Source organism: Chelonoidis abingdonii, chromosome 3, assembly GCF_003597395.2.
Source record: "Chelonoidis abingdonii isolate Lonesome George chromosome 3, CheloAbing_2.0, whole genome shotgun sequence".
Classification (NCBI taxonomy): Eukaryota; Metazoa; Chordata; order Testudines; family Testudinidae; genus Chelonoidis; species Chelonoidis abingdonii.
In genome coordinates this window covers 132,126,704-132,146,516 of record NC_133771.1, presented here as the reverse complement: position 1 = coordinate 132,146,516, position 19,813 = coordinate 132,126,704, and the positions used below count along the sequence as shown (strand labels likewise).

General features: G+C 42.9%; 1 long non-coding RNA gene across 1 annotated transcript in view; it reads left to right on the top strand.

Annotated features, from left to right (window-relative positions):
- The window catches only part of LOC142046591 (uncharacterized), a 374,791-nt gene extending 356,433 nt beyond the window's left edge, over positions 1–18,358 (top strand). Inside the window, exons 2-3 of the long non-coding RNA XR_012655577.1 lie at positions 16,335–16,450; positions 18,274–18,358. This is a non-coding gene — a long non-coding RNA (uncharacterized LOC142046591). The remainder of the gene's footprint in view (positions 1–16,334; positions 16,451–18,273) is intronic.
- Positions 18,359–19,813: the final 1,455 nt, after the last annotated feature.

Below are 19,813 nucleotides of genomic sequence, written 5' to 3'. Positions count from 1 at the left end.
GACACAGGTCAATGAAATATATAATATGTGCTCCTCTCAGTTTCTGCTGCCAAAATCTAGCAGGTGTGCTAGAGTGTACCTGGCCATGCCCCCACGTGATTACGACCACATAGACCTTGGAGTGCAGCTGAGAGTTCTAGCTTCCGATTCCCACACTCAGGCAGCTGTTAGCATCTGGGTGGGATGAAACTCCCTAAACCCACTTTCAGCATGGTGCACCCACAGGATTTAGTTCTAAATTTCAGAGAAGTCATGGATGGTTCACACTCGTAATCAAGATCAGTCTCCAATGGGCCAGATTCTGCTCTCGCTTGCATTGGCATAAACCAGGTATAGCTTCATGGAAGTGATGTGAGAGAAAAATCAGACCCAGAATTGAAGATGCATTATTTGCTCTAATTCAGTATCTACCACTCCCTGCCTGCAATGGTCACTGAACAAGCAGTGATGTGTTGGGAGTGAACCTAGCTCTTAAGAACACATATGGATTTCCAGGATTTTCTTTCAGACAGAACAGCAGGTTTCATTCTGTAAAGCCACAGATATGCTATTATAGTGGCTTTGTGCAATGCAGGGTTTTCAGCATTTAGTGGTTAACCACAAGTGACATTTAAGATTGAGAATCCTCTTTAAATTCCTAAATCAGTCTCCCTCATTATGTCACTGTACCTGACAATTAGGTATGCAAGGGCGAAAAAAGCTGAGTTCCTCCCCTTCCACTATGGAGTAGGATTTGAGGCCAAATTCATCCCCACTGGCAAAGGGAGGTGCAAATCATAGCTCCCTGAGGTAGCCTCACCCCTTTTGCCCTAGGAGGGGTTCAACCTTTGGTCCCTCACTCCCTCTCGCCGAAGAATGAAGTGGCGCGGTAGTGCTGCCACCGAAGTGCCGCCAATTGTGGCTTTATCTTTTTTTTTTTGGCTTTGCCGCTTAGGGGGGCAAAAAAGCTGGAGCCAGCCTGGTGGGTAGGAATAACTGGAAGGAAAGAAAAGTTTTTTGAGGAGACCCAGCCAAGAGGGACCCCAAAGTACTTGTGGGCCCCATTTAGACACCATTGCACAGAGACTTGAATAGAAAGAGAAGAAAGGCTTGTGACTGAAGCTACTACTAGGATCCCTACTTCCCCAGCTTTTGAGCCATCAGCCAAAACCCAATAAGAGAAGCACAGTGCTGACTTATTCCTGCTACTAGCATATGCAGTCACCAGGGAACTATTCAGAAAAATAACACATGTTGCACACGACGTACAGCATGGTATTAGTGGTGACCTGAGTCAGGTGCTGCTAATGTTGTTGTCTGATGAGTCAATGAGCAATGAGTGCTTGTTACGCTGGCTTTTGTTAATCTACATAATGAGACCTATTAAGTCATCAAGCCCTTCTCCCTACAGAATGGTTCCCCAAACTATATCTGCTAATTTTAAGAGTCCTATGCAATGTGTGTGTGTGTGTCTACTACAGCCCTTGGGAGCTGTTCCTCACTCTAATGCATTATCATCCCAAAACTTGATAGTGAGGCATAGTCAGCCCAAGTGTTCCTTTTTCCTAAATTCAGCCTGTTATTCTTTATTCCACTTCATTGTCCTACCCTGCTTTTCTACTCTACCACCACCATACCTCACCATTTCTTGAGGCTCCTTTTCCCCACAGGATACAAGTAAAGTTCCATTGCCTTTCATGGGGGTTATTCATATCCTGAAATTTGAGAATCAGGCCTGTGGCAGGGCTTGGGATCTCTTACTACACTGCCTTCCCCTTGCTTTTACAGATAGTCGACTCGACGTACAAACCAAATAGGGTAGCTGTTTGTTTCTTCCTCAGAGCTCATTGCCCTGGCTTCTGCTGAACACATACATATGTCCTTTCTTCTGCTGAGAGGCACAAAACTTCCTTTTAAGATGTTGAGCCTAATTATGCTCAGCTACACCTAATTATCTCCCAGATGGTAGTGCCTGCCTGAGCTGACTCTGAACCTTGCCTGAGAAAGACTCACCTTCCCCCCTCTCTGCAAAAAAGCCAAAGTGGCTCCACAGGACCTGACCTAAAGAGCATCACTTAAGTGGGGTGGGGTGCAGTGAAGCGGCAGTGTTCCCACCAGGGGGCATTAAAGGATCTGTGTGCCCTGTCATTGGGCCTTTGGTATTATACACTTTCCATAGGGTGACCAGATGTCCCGATTTTATAGGGACAGTCCCAATTTTGGGTCTTTTTCTTATATAGGCTCCTATTACCCCCACACCCTGTCCCGATTTTTCATACTTGCTGTCTGGTCACCCTAGCTTTCCAATATGTTTTTTTTTATGTTCTCCCCCCACCCACCTCAGTCTTCTTGCCAAATTAGAGAGATTTAGCTCTTCTAACCCTATCATCATAAACTTCCTCCCAGGCCTTGGTCGGTTTTATTGTTTTTCTCTGAATTCCCTTCAGTCTGTCAATCTGTCTCCGCTAATACCCTGCACTGATCTTGGGAGAGCAGTGTGTCCCTCTGCAGTGTCCCCACTCTTCATCAGCTGACAGCCTTATCCCCTTGAGAAGGTGGAAGTATCACATTTCCATTCCATTGTTTATTTCAGGAAGCTAGCAGAACAGAACTGATGGCTACCTGCGCCTTTTAAAGGCTCTCCCAGGAGCTGGAAGATACATGCCACCCAAGGAATTGCAACTTCAGGCTTTCCTCCCCTGCCTCACTGGGCCAGCTTAAATAGGTTTATGTCAAGAAGGTAATGGAAGAGTGAAATGTCACATCTTTATTTAAGATGCCTCTTCTTCCAGCTGCCTGACACTGGCAAGCATATGAACACTGCACATCAGCAGAAAAGAAAGTGGAAAGCACTGGGGGCACATGCCTGTGACTGCGGACCAGACTGTACTTCTTAATGAAAGTTTAAGGCCAGCTTTGCTGTTTTAAGGGGCCAAATCCTGCAGAACTCTCTCAATTCTTGGCCCTTGCTCAGGCAAAACTCCCAGTAACGCCATTAGGGAAATTTGCCTGAATAAAAATGGAGATCTTCAAGATCTGGCCAAAGACAATTCAAATATTCATTCTGGAATTAAGCCTGGTTTCTTCATTTTAGTTAATTTGCACAATAAAAAGAATTTGAAGAGAAGGCTACTTGAGAATGAACTTGAACTACTGCAAGTCATCCCTTTGGATCCTTCTGTAATATATTTTTCTTTTCTATATATAGAGTGCCTATGAAACAACCTGGAGGCTAAACTCCATTTAAGCAAAGTACAGTGATGATAACACTAAGTGTAGCCACTCTAGCCTTCCCACTCCTCAGACTGCCTGGCTGATGTATTGCAACCCTTACTTTGAGGACCCACCTCTGTGTGAGAAAGCAGCTCAATCCTTGCCCATTCATTGCCTTTCTGTTGTGGCTGCCAGCAAAGGTGTGATTTAGTGCTAGTTTCAGTATTCATTAGTGGAACTGCTCTCCACTAGCAGCTGTACATAGCATGTTGCATTCTCAGTATTTCTAATGCTTTCTAAGTGTCAGCTTGGAAACAATGAACTGCAACCAAGGGTTTCAGGATTGAGATCTGTGATGCCAAGCAGCCATGGAAGAGGCAATAATGCCAACATCTGATGGAGCTGAGCTGATGACCTAGAGGTGAAAGATGATCCCATCTGAGCCATTCATTCAGTTGACCGCACTGCTTACATCTAACTGAGTACTTTACACATGGAACTTTGCTTATTTCAGTTCATTGAGTCCCTAAACCTTTTGGGAGTGACCCTAGAAATATGAATTTGCTTTGTTGGATGTGATGCTATGATGCATTAGGAGGATAGTCATATCTAAGTCATGGGAGGTAATTGCCCCATTCTACTCAGCGCTGGTGAGGCCTCAGCTGGAGTACTGTGTCGAATTCTGGATGCCACACTTTAGGAAACATGTGGACAAATCTGAGAGAGCCCAGAGGAAAGCAAGAAAAATGATAAAAGGGTTAGAAACCCTGACATATGAGGAAAGGTTAAAAATCTGGGCCTGTGTAGTCTTGGGAAAAGAAGACTGAAGGGAGGCCTGATAAGAGTCTTCAAATAGGTTAAGGGCTGCTGTAAGAAAGATGGTGATCAGTTGTTCTCCGTGTCCACTGAAGGCAATCTGCAGCAAGGGAGGGTTAGGAAAAACTTTCTAACTGCATGAGAAGTTAAAGTCTGGAGTAGGCTTAAAAAGGAGATTGTGGAATCCCCATCACTGAAAGTTTTTAAAAACAGGTTGGACAAGCACCTGTCAGGGATGGTCTAGGTTTACTTGGTCCTGCCACAGCACAGGGGGCTAGACTTGATGACCTCTCAAGGTCCTTCCAGCCGTATGTTTCTATGGCTCTATGCTTTGATAAATATCCTGGCTTGGACATTGTTTGTCTGGAATATTCTAAGAAATTAGTTAGCTACTTGTAATTATGACATGCTATACATTTATAAATGCTGTTGAAGCTCATTAGGAAACTTTGAAGTATGCTCAAAATATATAAGAGCAGGGTTAAAATAAGGCAGCTGCAACTTCAAATGCTTCATTGCCATACTTAATAGCTGGAGTCTATTAAAAGTGTATTAGTAAAAATATTGGAGATCCCTGAAAATGTGCTTTACTCTGTTTTGTTGAAAAGCAAAGGACCAAAGCAATTGTAAACTACATTTACTATACTTAGATCTACCTGAGTCCCTCAATCTATTAAATAAACAAAGGGGCCAGATTCATCCTTGATGTAATGGGATGACACCACGGCTAGTTTGACCTTAGGAGACTGAATTTTTAAATCTAAAATTCAACTCAAATTTTCATCCATTCTGTAGACCAGTTGCAAGTCTGCCTAATCTGCCTACTGTCCACTAAAGTGAGTGTCAAAAAATTCAGCACTGATCTAATTAGGGAAACAATGACAATCTGTTTAATTATATTCCTTTAGAGGGAAGTAAATTTCATGGCACATCCCCAGAAGATGCCATATCTAAGTAACTAAAAACACCATTGGCTGGGTCTTCAGCTACACAACCGGTTCTTTGATACCTTCTCCTTTCTTTTCCTTCACCCAGCCCCCCAAAATGCCAAAGTTAGAGATGGGCCCAAGCAAAACCCAAGTTTGGCTCCAGACATAGAACTGAATTTCCTCAATGATCTGTTTGTTTTTAGGATTTTGATTGGGCCTAATTCTATCTGAAATCTTTTATTTAACATGAAGAATGTTGCATGGGATTTACCTTTCTTTAAAGAATATGCATTTTCATATCTAAACAGATTGAATCGAGTGTCACTTGAATGACTAGAAAACCCAGTGCATTATCCTGAAAGCCTTCGCGCTGTGTAATTTTAGTTCTGAATATAAGCTAAAACCTCAAAAATGCAATACCGCTGTATTGTCAGCAGACAACAGACTGCCAGCACAGATGCTTCTCATTATACCTCTTGGGCTTGATTGTCCCCATGTGTGCACTAAAGTATATATGTGTAGAACACATGAAGAAAGGTAGACCTGAAAGAAGCCATGCACTGAGTGTGGTGTTGTACCTCATAAATGTATAATAAAGGTGGTGAAATAATTATGCAGTGCAAAATGTAGATTTGCAGGTAGACCATACAGGGTCAATGGGCAGGCCCTAAAGCAGGCTGGACTACACACAGATAGAAGGAGACGTGGTAAACAAACAACAGTGGGCCCAGACTTACAACCCTTACTCTCATGAGAAATTATTATTAGAATCTTCCGGGGGAGTAAGGGCTACTAGGGTGTTTAAGGGTTGCAGGATCAGGCCATATGGTACCAAGTAGTCATGGCAGAGACAAATAGCACCACACAGTGGTCAGCAGGGAGAAGTGGAAAAGCAGAACCTGAACCATAGCATGGAAAGTGAAAGCAAGGAAGGAGAAATAGCAATGTCAAACAACAGAAGGGAAACGTTTGCAAGTTTTGATGAATGCAACGAAGATGACAGTCTGGCCAAAGTACCTCCTAGCTCTTTCATGGAATAGGCTCTCTGTAATGGTCAGCTTTAGACCTGATAACTCCTTAACTTCCACTGACAAGAGGAATGATGCCACTGCGTCTACCGCACCTGTCCCAAGTAATGTTAGATAACATATAAAAATACTGTGACTGGTCTAAATTAGCATTTCCAACCTTGCTACCAGTGGTGGAACTGCACTGCTGCTAATGCAAAGCTGAGAGAATGCTCCAGGGCCTGCGCACTTGATGTGAAAGTTTGCACTTTTTCTAGTAGTTTTTTATGTGAAGTCTTCATAGCATAAAAAAATAATTTGTATGCTTGTAGTAGATCTCCAGTTTAGCTGGGAAAAGGACTAGCACTTAAATTTCTCTATCAGTGCTTATGAGCTCTGATTGACTGGATGCAGACAGAATCCTGGGGGACTACATCATTCAGTGCAATTAAAATACTCTCATTTCATATGTTTGTCACAGCGATGAAGATGGTTCTGTTGGCACAGGAGTCATTATTTGCAGTTTTCTCAGTTGATCTACATGCACTATGACAAGCTCACTATGCATATATCAGCTGTATCCAGGTTAAGAATCTGTGGAATCCATTTTTACACATAGCCTATATGATCTCCTGCATCCACAATTTCTGAAAGTACTAATGCCGCTATATTTTTTGCATGGAATTCACTTGGACTCCTGGCATTCTAGTTGTCTCAGTGCTCCCATACCCCTTTTTTCTTGATAACACATCCTGTGGATGCATCTGCTGTAGATGTTATACTTGTTTTCCAATAAGAGTGCTGATGCACTGCTAATAGCAATGGTTTAAGTGCTAGCATAGAGAGGGCTCAAGTGTTTTTACCACTGTATCATCAGAGTTTGGTTTTCATTACATGTCAGTAAATATGCCTCAGCCTTCTCTACACTAGCACTCACATGGTACAGCTGCACCTTTGCTGGAGATCGGGAATAACATTCTTAGCTAGATAAGGCCCCGTGTGTGTAGTTGCAGTGCACAGTTGTGAGGCACACTCTGTGCACAAGACTGAGAGGCAGCATGGGCACCCCTTTTGAGCACTTTGCACAGCAGGGCAAGTACACTGATGCTTTCTTTTCTTACTGTGAACTGCAGAGCACAGGGGATATGTTGCCTTACATAGAAAGTGCTGGCTGACTCCACCCACACAGAGCTCTTTGTTTCAGAAGAAAGCAAGAGAAAGGGTATGTCTACACCGGAAAGTTTCTGCACCACAAGTTATACCACTTTTATTAAAAAGCTGGAATTAAACTGCTGTTGCGTGTCCACACTGTGCTTCTTGTGATGGTGGCGCACATCCACATTAGCAGCTCTTGAAACAGCAAAGACAGCAGTGCATTGTGGTCAGGGCCGTCCTTAGCCATAGGCAGTTGCCTCGGGCACCACTAGGTCTGGGGGCACTGCTCTGCTGGGAGCCCGGACAGATGGGAAGCAGTGGAGCATGTAAGAGCAGGGCTGCTGGGTCCTAGAGAGAGCCGAATGCAGCACAGTCTGAGGGAGGAGATTGGCAGCTGGGGTTTCTGGGAAGGGGTGGGGGAAGGATACTCACCTGTAGGGTGACCAGATGTCCCACTTTTATAGGGACAGTCCCAATTTTGGGGTATTTTTCTCATATAGGCTCCTATTCCCCCCCGCCCAGCCCCTATCCTGATTTTTCACACTTGCTGTCTGGTCACCCTAGGTGTGAGTAATTGGTACCTATATAAGACAAAGCCCCATATATTGGGACTTGCCCTATAAAATCAGGACATCTGGATCTGGTCACCCTAGCTGGGGAGCACGTCTCTCCCCCGGGCTGGCAGCGATCCTTCTCATCCAGGGGGAGCTGCACAGGGCAGGATGAGCTGCTGTGGCTCCACGGGTGCCCCGTCCCTGAGATCAGATGCTGTGCTAACTTCACCATGGTCCGTTGGGCTGGCGGTGGTGCCCATTGGCGTGTGATCGGACCTGAGAGTTTGCGGCTGCTGTTGCCACTCTGCACCCCAAGAGATGGATTTTGGGGTCGTGCAGTTTTCCAACTATCTCCCCCTCTACTGCAGCTGTTGGACCAGCAGGCTGAGGGGTGAGCCAAGCATGAAAGCAGTGCTGTGTTGCCATTTAGATTGTCATTTAACAAATTTGTTCGCCAAAATGCTTGCTAACATCCTGAATTCAATCGATATTTTTTTTTCAAAAAATCAATATCTTAGCCAAAAAGAAAAATTAAGTTGTTAACAATTAATTTGTGCAAGTTTGGTATGGGAAGGAGTGGCCATTTCATCAGAACAAAAATGTTGACTGATTTCTCCCTATATGCCTCTGGTTATCGACTAAATGAGCCTCCAACGAGCTGCTCATTGCCACCCAGGGTCCACGTGCGGCCCACTCAGCCACACTCTTAGGCATGGGGATCCCAAGCTGCAGCGGGCTGAGCAGAGCCGCGCGGCTGATACCCTGGGCGAGCCATCATCCACTGTTTGCCTTGGGTTCATTCACTCAGCTGGTAGGTGGGCTAAGTCAGAACTAACATTAACGAACATAGGAAACGGACGCAACTAATGAACAAAGTGCAAGAACTAGCAGTGGTCCCCAACTTTGTCATTGATGGTGCCAGTGAAGGTGCATGGCGTGGACGACAATACTGTTCCAAAATGCTGCTGAAATTCGATGGCAATTTAGAGCGATGCATCTGAGACATAGCTTGTTGGTGCAAGCGGCGTCATCCGAGGCTGTTGCCGCTAAAACTGCTGCTAATTTCGGTGGCTTTTGGGAAATGCCAATAGATCAGGTCCACTGAGAGGGCCCTGCGGGCGCCATGGCGCCCACGGGGCACGCATGTTGGGACCTGAACCTAGAGAGCCTCTGAAGTCATGGCAATCATTTTGATTTAAATGGACTGAACCTGTAATGAAATTGAGTAAACTGTCCATTAAATGTTGCCACATAGTAAGTTTATTCATACAGCAAACTTGTTGACATATATCCTAATGTGTACATTGCCACTCGTATCCTACTGACAATTCCTGTAACAGTAGCATCAGGAGAATGGAATTTCTCAAAACTAAAGCTCATTAAAAACTATCTCCACTCTACAAGAAGTCAGGAACACTTGAGTGGTCTTGCTAGTCTTGCAATCAAACAAGACATCACTTTGTCTTTGTCATACGATGACATTATTACTGATTTTGCAGCCAAAAAATGCCAGAAAGATTGCTTTTAAATAAAAACAAATCCTTGTTTCAATACTTCTTCATATAAATTTCCAATAAAATGTTGACAAATTAAAAAAAAATTATATTATTTGCATCATTCTGTCAAATCAGAATTTTTTCTATAGTGCTGCTTCTTTAGTGCTAGTCCATCAGCACTACAGTGTGCTTAATTAACCTAAACTGGTTTTAATAACATGCATGTGGCAAGTTTTCCAATACTGTAAGCTTATGTTTGTGTTCCTAAGAGCAAGACAGGCACAGGGGCACCAGTTTAATAATCCCGCCTAGGGCACCATAAATCCTAAGGACAGCCCTGATTGTGGTAGCTATCCCACTGCACAGCTGGCCACACGGTGCTTTGGGAATGGTTTGCAATGCCTCATGGGGCAGGTACAGGGTCACATTATGCAGGTTTCCCAGTCCCATTGTTGCATGGGAATCCTACTACATTGCCAGCTGCTTTTCAACTGAAATGTGTATGTGTGGGGAGTGTGTGTGTGTATGGCGGGGGGACAGAATGTGTCAGCATGCTGTCTTGTAAGTTCAGGCAGCAGCAGGAAGCAACCAGTCCTGAGGCAGAGGGAGGGGAGAACCCCGACATCAGCCCCAACCCCTCCCCACCACCTGCCTGCGTGTTCAGTAGTACGAGCATTCCACATTAACGGTTTGCTGTGTGTCCTGGAGCAGATCAGCACAGCACACAACAGCTGTCAGAAACGGTGCTTTGAAAGGGGAGGGGTGCATGTCTCCAGGACAGCTGAGTTCAAAACAATGAGCAGAGTGGTCACTTGAGGCATTGTGGTACAGCTCTGGAGGCCAATTACAGCACAGAAAGCAATCAAGTGTTTACACTGGCAATAGAGCACTGGAGCCTCTGCATAAATACCCTTACGACTCTTGTCAAGGTGCTTTTTTGCAGGGCTGGAACTGAAGAGTTTCTGCACACAAAGTGGCCTAGCAGTATGTACATGTCTGCAGTTTGAGCACAAAAAGCTGCTTTACTGCGCAGAAACTTGCCAGTGTAGACAAACCCTAAAGCTGTTGCAACATTGCACCCTATATAATTTTATGAAAATATGCTAATAAGTGTGAATATAACGTAACTGGAATATGCTTCATGCAAAAGGTCTCTTGTAAGGTATCATTACAAAGCTTATAATCTACTGAGTGTGGTCATCCTATTTGTATGAATGTATTATTCTTGTATCTGAAACTAGAAATATAATCCTGATGGCCTATTGTAATTATGCAAAGTGTGGACCATTAACAGTGATTGGGAATTTTGATGGCTCCCATTAACCAGGACAATTGACTGTAGATGGCTCTGCTTTACTTGTAAGTCTTCCTGTATATGTGTATGCTGACAAGTGGGTAATGAAGTCATACAATGATGTGATCATGTCACCTGAACTGGAATCCATCTTTAACCTTGGGCTTTTCCATTTAGAAGGAGGGATGGGAACCCAGAGAAGGATAAAGGATTCCCACCTTAGGCGAAAGATATATAAGTGGGTGGAATGGAACAAAGGGGTGGCAATCATGAGAAATCCCCTAGCTACCAACTGAGCTGAACAAGGGCTGTATCAGGGAAAGGATTGTGCCCAGACTAGGAAGGTGTCCAGTCTGTGATAGAAACTTACTGAAACATCTGAGGGTGAGGTTTTACCTGTATTCAGTTTTCTTACTGTACGAGGCTTAGACTTGCGAGTTTTATTGTATTTTGCTTGGTAATTCACTTTCTTCTGTCTGTTATTACTTGGAACCACTTAAATCCTACTTTTTGTATTTAATAAAATCACTTCTTTCTTATTAATTAACCCAGAGTATGTATTAATACCTGGGGGGCAAACAGCTGGTCATCTCTCTCTATCAGTGTTACAGAGGGTGAACAAAACAGATTGATTTGGGGTTTGGACCCCCTTGGGAGCTGGGCATCTGAGTGTCGGAGACAAGAGCACTTTTTAAGCTGTTCTCAGTTAAACGTGCAGCTGTTGAGGGATGTGGTTCAGACCTGGGTCTGGGTTTACAGCAGACAAGCATGTCTGGCTCAAACCAGGCAGGGTTCTGGAGTCCGAAGCTGACAGGGAAAATGGTCTCAGAAATAATCTTAGCACAGCAGGTGGCAATCCCAAGGGGTTTTCTGTGATCCAACCTGTCACATCTGTGTCCCTTGCTACACCTAGTTCTGCCTGTTCAGTGAATTCCCTTTAACAGACTATGCCAGGGGTAGGCAACCTGCGGCACGCGAGCTGATTTTCAGTGGCACTCACACTGCTCAGGTCCTGGCCACTGGTCCGAGAGCCATGCATTTTAATTTAATTTTAAATGAAGCTTCTTCAACATTTTTAAAACCTTATTTACTTTACATACAACAATAGTTTAGTTATATATTATAGACTTATAGAAAGAGACCTTCAAAAACATTTAAATGTATTACTAGCATGCAAAACCTTAAATTAGACTGAATAAATGAAGACTCGGCACACCACTTCTGAAAGGTTGCCAACCCCTGGACTATGTTTTGTAGCCTTCTCTCTGACCCTCTGCCTTTGAGGCTAGGTCTTCTTTACATATGCCCAATATTTGATTTGAAGATTGTATCTCTCTGCAACTCAATTTGTGCATTTGTAAAATGGCTATAATATTAATATCAACCTACCCGGCAAGGGTGCTGGGGAGGCTTATTTAGTTACATGTTTGTAAAAGTAAATTGAAAGCCTCAGATGAAAGGTGTCAAATGTAATTATTAAGTATTATAATGATGGTGATTCTGCATCTAGAGTTGAAATTCTGACAAGGATGGCTGTAATTTTGAGGAGGAATTTTTAGGGGACCTGTATCTTCTGCAGCAAGTGGAAATTATGCCTGACACCTCCCACCCAGAAAGACCATTGTGAAGAAAGATGTTTGTGCATGATTTGCAGGACCTCTGTGCTACGATGCCAACACAGGGCAGTTTTCAGTAAGAAAGCATTTCGTCACAGAATACCTTTACAGGGAAGCAAACCTCCAGAGCACCTGCAAATTTGCTTTATGTAGCATAGTTTTCATTATCTCCATAAATAACAGCTACAAAGTAAGATGAAGGCCAAATGTGAGAGACTTCTCAGTGAAAATGTCAGCTCTGGGTATGAGACATACATTGTTCTTCAGCCTGTCCCCCCCATGCTGTGAACTGCTGAGAAGGCAGGGATGGGGGAGGCACTGAAAAATGAACAGTTTTTAACTAGATTGCTCAGATGGCTGGTAATGGGCCAGCGTGCCTTTCATCTCTTGTTTGCTGACTTGATTGCAGCTTAGAATGATGGTGACCAAAAGTGGCCATCTTCTGTCTGTTAGGGGGCCTAGGTGAAAGAAGTCTGGTGCTGTCACCCTTCTTCCCCATGGACCAGCACCCACCTCATGACAGGGAGGTCATAGGGTTCTATAGCTAGAGCATGTGAATGAGAGACAAGGGAGCTGGGATTCTAAGCCCAGCCCTCGAGCTAACTGGCTCTGTCATCTTGGACAAGTCACTTAAGTTTTCTGTGCTTGAATCTCCCCATCTGCTCCATGGGGCGAGTAATACACACGACATCTAGCTCACAGGAGTTTAAACCAATAGGAGTGCATTGCAGCATTAAGCTCTAGCCCCTCTTTGGAGGAGGGGTGCAGCCATGCCAGTGGGAGATCCAAGCACAGTGCCTCCTAGAACTCAGGGGGACATCTGTGCCTGGATAGCTCTGTTTGCTGCTGTGGAGGCAGTGGGGTCAGGGCCCCACCCCTGCATTCCCTCTCCCCATAGCTTTTTCAGAGGCTAGTGGCAACAGCAGCACCATACCCAGATCAGTCAATCTGCAAAAGGGGATGGGGGGCTATCAGCATCTACTTGTGACTTTTCCTCCTTTCCCATCCACACAGGGACAAGTAAAATCTATTCTTTAATGTTGCCCAGGGAAGCATTTGAAACTCTTGGATAGAAGGTGCTGTACTTTTGGTAGCCTCAGCACAGAGATCAAGGACTGAATGAGACTGGAGCCTGAACTACTCTCTCATCACTAAAAAAAGTCACTGTAGCATAGGGTGTGAGGGTTATGAGTGGTGGGCAGTGTGGGGAAGCGTGCATTACAAGCTGGGTAACAGCACTTACTCTGTGGTTAAATCACAGACTCCACTTTCTGGAACTAGGGTGACCAGACAGCAAATGTGAAAAATCCGGACAGGAAGTGAGGGAGTAATAGGAGCCTATATCAGAAAAAGACCCAAAAATCGGGACTGTCCCTATAAAATCGGGACATCTGGTCACCCTATCTGGAACTTTCAATATGGAAATTTACATCAAAGTGCGTGTGTGTGAGTGAGTGAGAGAGACTAAATTAATGAAATAGGGGAATGAGAGGTGGGCTACCGTGGTCTGGAAAAGGCCAGGTGTTGTTATGAATGCCTGAGTTACAGCATCTTTGAATGATCATCTCATATGAGGCTCTTCCTATACCTACTGCTTACGATGGTATTTCTAGAAATGACCAATTCAAATTCACAAATGGCTGCAAATTCCCTTAAAGCAACACCTGTTTATACATGGACAAATTTAACTTGGCATTCTAACTTTAGCCAAGTCAAACTGAAAAACCATTGGCTTTGTGTCTCTACCCCTCAAAATGTCTGTCTCAAGTCTGCAAATACAGTTGGTACAACAAAGAGAAAGCAGTAACTCTGTGGGCAGACACTGTAGTTGTAGCCATGTCAGTACCAGGATAGCTCTGTGTGGCTCAGAAGCTTGTTTCTCTCACCACCAGAAGTTGGTCCAATAAAAGATAGCATCTCACTCACCTTGTCTCTCTAGGTAATTCAGTCTCAGTCAAACTGTAGTGAACACAATTCAGGAGCACCTACTATGGGATTTCCCTAACTGGGTATTGCATTCTGCCAACACTGTTTCAAGAGTTACTCTGAAAATTACAGGATATTAATGAGCTCAGGTTGAGTAAATTTAATTAAATGACAAGAACCACATGGCAGGGTGTGCCTTAGTTTCAGTCAAAGGTGGAACATTATTAAGTACCATTTACATCATGGAAAACACCCACTTTTGAAATCACTGATGCCAGTAACACATGCTTTGTATTTAACTCACTTGGTAACATGGGAAACCGTCTATAGAACAGAGAGTTTCTAATTTGCTTTCTGACAGGGTGATGATTAATGTAGTTTCAACACACCCCATCAGCCAATTATGATGGATAGTAAACCCTGTAATAGGAATCTCTGGCTGCATCCTTGTTACTTAGATTTACTGTTCAGACCAGTTAGGCCATAAATTACTTTCTCCCTGGGAAAAGAATGAACATCTAAGGCTAATAAGTAGCGACTCAAGCTTTTAATTTTCCTATATGTCCAGCTAAATTACCAGGGCACTCTGTACATTCTCTTAACCTTACACAGCCACTTGATCATCTGTGCAATTAAAAGTAACTGCTTTGATCTATAGGCCTCTGTTCTCTTGGAGAACTCTCAGTAATTGGGGGAAAATCTTACAGTGGAAATTCAAGCATTCAGGGAGATTCTTTGGACTCAGTATCTACCCTTATAAAATAAAAAGTGCTAGAAAAATCTAGAGTAATGGCTCCAAACGCTACTATTTACAAAGCTGATAAAGTGTTTGGACTATTAGTAGAGAATACAATAGTTGTGTAATTTTTTTTATTGGACAAGATGTGACATTATTTTAGCTTCCCCTGGTAAGACTATCAGTGGACAATTATAATGAAGTAGTTGGGTTGTTTGTTTTGTTTTTAATACACCCCAGAAAACTGCAGAGCGTGTGGGACTCAGAGCGCAGGCTCTAGCCCAGACAGGAACATCTACTCTGCTATTTTTAGTCCTTTAGCACAAGCCTGAGTGAGTTAATCCAGGCTCTGAGATTTGCTGCAATGTTTTTTTCTTTTTTCCTTCAGTATAGAGGTACTGAGTGTCAGATGAACCACGGGAATTCAAGTACCCATGAGAGCATGGACAGGTCAGAGAAGCCTCTTCATATTTTTTCTACTTGCCCGTTGCTGCTTGGGTTTTGGATCTAGATTAACACATATACTCATTGAAAAGAGATGCTACAATGGACTTTTCCCTTTGGATCCAGTATATTTAGAGTTACGTGTTTCACAAACACATCCGAGTTATATATTTACAAAGGATTGTCCGATTGGATTGGAATAATGGTCCATCTAATCCAAACTCCTGTCTCCCAGCTGCTTCAGTGGGAAATGCAAGAATCTCTGCAGTTGGCATGTATAGAATAATTATTCCTACAAGTGGATAGTATGCAAAGATATTTAATGAAATCATTTTTCACTGCAGCAAAACACTGGCCTATGGCTGATGCAGGATGGAGTCCCCTCCTGTTATACTATAATGTACTGTTACAATCTCTTTTAATGGCAGAGTAAAAAATACGTTATGTGTGCTCACTAAAGGCAGTAAAAGGAGTTTTAAAAAAGCCAGAATTTTTTTTGGCAGTTCTAAGGCTCACTCTTTATATAACAACCCCAAACTAGGTGAATTCCTATGTGAAGCGCTTGCTTGCCTGGTGTACCTGTCATTGTTTCCTTTGCCCTGTGTCTGGTGCACATCAAAGAAAGTGACACCCATATGCTACACTTGACAACCCATTAAAATGCCATGTAATTCCACATCAAAGGACTTTTATGGAAGTAGTATTATCAGAAGCAAGAAGATCCATAAGGCACTGGAGAAAGGGAAGACTAGATTACAAATAGGCAGGAATGTCTTTTCTTTTTGCATTCATTATTTTTGTTACCTTAGAGAACATCTGGAGATATTTAAGAAAATATCAGACCCATGCTTGACATGAATTTGATTAATATAACATCTAAATGTTATATATTTGTTATATATGTTATACACATTATAAATGTTATATATTTATTATAAATGCTTATAATTCCACAGAGGGTTTTTATTTGATTCATGTTTGTATTGATATTGTTTTATATTTATATGTACGTGTCTTTGATAAGGTACAGTTTCATATGCTAGCAAATCAAAATATATATATTGTGGTCCAAACATATCATGGTGGTCCATGTTTACACAATTGGCAGGGACTTAAAACATGCACTGACACATGTGAGAGCAGTGACATTTTTGAAATGCACTTTGTAGGAATCTGTTCACCAGCTATGAAGCACCCCTTGTGTAGCTGCCTCAAACCATCCTCTTCTAAAGGACTTCCAAATAATTGTGAGCCCAGTCATCAGGTGTGGTGCTGAAGAGGTTAGGTATGTGATTAGCTGTTGAAGTTTAGCCTGTTTATTTGAACAAGTTTCAAAAGCCTCTTGAACTTGAATGAAGTGCAGTTTCATATTTTCTGCAGCAACAATGACACTCAGGAGGAGTCCTGATAAATTAATTTGCTAAAGAGGTAGCTAACTGTTTAAATAATGCCCCATGAAACTTGTTTGCTGCTCTATAAACTTCTTGAAAAAAGGAATCCCAGCTTGATGTTTACCTTTGACCTTGACACAGTGAGCCCTTTGTAAGCAATTTTTTAGCCCAAACCAAGGCCCAATCCATCTTCTCTCAACAAAGGATATAGTGAAGAACTAACCCTTCATTCCTTAACACCCCAAACTCCCAATGACCCGGTGGGAATATTGGGAATATTCAGAATTCAGGACAGCACCCTAAGCAAGCTTGTTTTATTTTCTTTCATTCACAATCCAGACCGTTTGTTCATGTCAGAGTTCCTTCCCCAGTTTGAACTCTGGGGTACAGATGTGGGGACCTGCATGAAAGACCCCCTAAGCTTATTTTTACCAGCTTAGGTTAAAAACTTCCCCAAGGCACAAATCCTTCCTTGCCTTAGTATCGCTGCCACAACCAAGTGATTTAAACAAACATTCAGGGAGGGCCACTTGGAGCCCTACCTTCCCCAAATATCCCCCCAAGCCATACACCCCCATTCCTGGGGACACTTGAGAATAATATTCTAACCAATTGGTACAGGTGAACACAGACCCAAACCCTTGGATCTTAAGAACAATGAAAAATCAATTGGGTTCTTAGAAGAAAAATTTTAATTAAACAAAAGGTAAAAGAATCACCTCTGTAAAATCAGGATGGTAAGTACTTTACAGAATAACAAAAGACTCAAAACCACAGAGGATTTCCCCTCTAGACAAAACTTAAAGTTACAAAAACAGAGGTAAACCTTCCTCTTAGCACAGGAAAATTCACAAGCTAAAACAAAAGATAACCTAATGCATTTCTTTCCTATTACTTACTATTTCTGCAATAGTAGATGCTTAGTTCAGATATGCTTAAGGAGATGTAATTTTCCTGTCCTGTTTCCTGGCTGGCTCTGAGAGACACAGACAAAAAACCCTCCCCCACAGATTTGGAAGGATCTTCTTCCCTTATTGGTCCTTTTGGTCAGGTGCCCTCCAGGTTATCTGAGCTTCTTAACCCTTTACAGGTAAAAGAGGAATTAAACTCTTTACAGGGTAAAGAGGGATTTTATGTTACCCTTAGCGGTATGTTTATGACAGTTCATTTCAACACAAACAGCAGGAAAACAGCAACAGACCTCCCTGTGTGGGTCAGCTTAAGTCAATCAAACAACAGCTCTCCAGTGCACCTGTCATATACACAGGGCATTTGTTATTCCAGTTAACCTCCAAAGTCCAACCAAACATGTTTCATTGAATGTGTGGTAGGATAGATGGGACAGTCTAAAATTGGTTCTGAAGTTCCTAGGCTCTGAATGGTCCCTAGGAATAAGGAAATGTATAATAATTATTACTATTGCTTGGATATGAATCACATTTGATACTCTAATTAGAGCCTGTGTAATGAAACCTGACATCAGGCAAAATTCACCAAGCAGTTTCAGATGAAATTGGATTGAATTTTGAGCATGTCTGAGCCAGATATCAAGCAGAGCCTGAAAAATTTGTGATTATAAACCAGGAGAAATTGTCAGCTTGGGTGTGAATTTCAGTTTGAGTCAGTGGCACTGCTATGGGTACCCGCATGGCCCCAGAGTATGCCAACATTTTTATGGTTGACTTAGAACAACACTTCCTCAGCTCTCGTCCTCTAGCACCCCTCCTCTACTTATGCTATGTTGATGACATCTTCATCATATGGACCCACGGGAAGGAGGCCATTGAAGAATTCAGTCTGGAGATGGGTACCCAGAAGTCACCTACTACAGGACAGGCTCAATAAGGAAAATAACAGAACACCCCTGGCCATAATGTACAGCCCGCAGCTAAAACCTCTCCACCGCATCATCAACGATCTACAACCTATCCTGGAAAATGATTCCCAACTCTCACAGACCTTGGGAGGCAGGCCAATCCTCATTTACAGACAGCCCCCCAACCTGACACAAATACTCACTAGCAACTACACACCACACCACAGAAACACTAACCCAGGAACCAATCCCTGTAACAAACCCTGTTGCCTACTCTGTCTCCATATCTACTCTAGTGACACCATCATAGGACCCAACCACACCAGCCACACCATCAGGGGCTCATTCACCTGCATATCTACTAATGTGATATACGCCATAATGTGCCAGCAATGCCCCTCTGCCATGCACATTGGCCAAACCGGACAGTCTCTACGTAAACGGATAAATGGACACAAATCAGACATCAGGAATGATGCCATGCAAAAGCCAGTAGGAGAACACTTCAATCTCCCTGGACATTCAATAATAGATTTAAAAGTAGCCATTCTTTGACCAAAAAAACCCTTCAAAAACAGACTTCAAAGAGAAATTGCAGAACTACAATGCATTTGCAAACTTAACACCATCAGTTTGGGCTTGAATAGGGACTGGGTGTGGTTGACTCACTACAAAAACAATTTTCCCTCTCTTGTTATTGACACCTTCTCATCAATTATTGGGAGTGGACAACATCCACCCTGACTGAATTGGCCTTCAACACTGGTTCTCCATTTGTAAGGTAACTCCCTTCCCTTCATGTGCCAATATATACTTATGCCTGTATCTGTAATTTTCACTCCATGCATCTGAAGAAGTTTTTTTTACCATGAAAGCTTATGCCTGAATAAATCTGCTAGTCTTTAAGGTGCCACTGGACTCCTCACTGTTTTTTAGTTTGGGTTTTGCAGTTTCTCTGGTCCTGGGACTGAAAGCTAGATTCACGGGGTGTGAACTCACAAGAACTGAAACCTGAATTAACCCCCCCCCCCCAATGTTTGGTAATTTCTGAAACCGAACTCTTCATCATGAGGGCATTAAAGAAATCAACCTCTTGTTCTCAAGGAGCAAAAAAATCCATCGAACTGCCCCCATCAGCAACACCAGATTTATCAGTCATTTCATATGTCAATAAAAGGACAATTTAAAAAATAAAGATTCAGGGCATTTTGTTTTTAAACATATTAGGCCTTCATCCTGCAAAGAGTTACGCATATGTACACTGTGAGTAGTTCTGCTGATTTCAATGGGGCTACTCGTGTAAAATACATGCATAAGTCTTTGCAGGATCAGGGCCCTAGAGAGATGTGCAACTCTGAAAGCAGGGTGGCAATGGGGCGCTAAATCTGCTGTGAAAAGTGATATTGACAAAGTTTCTCCCCCCTACCAAGTATTAAACAGT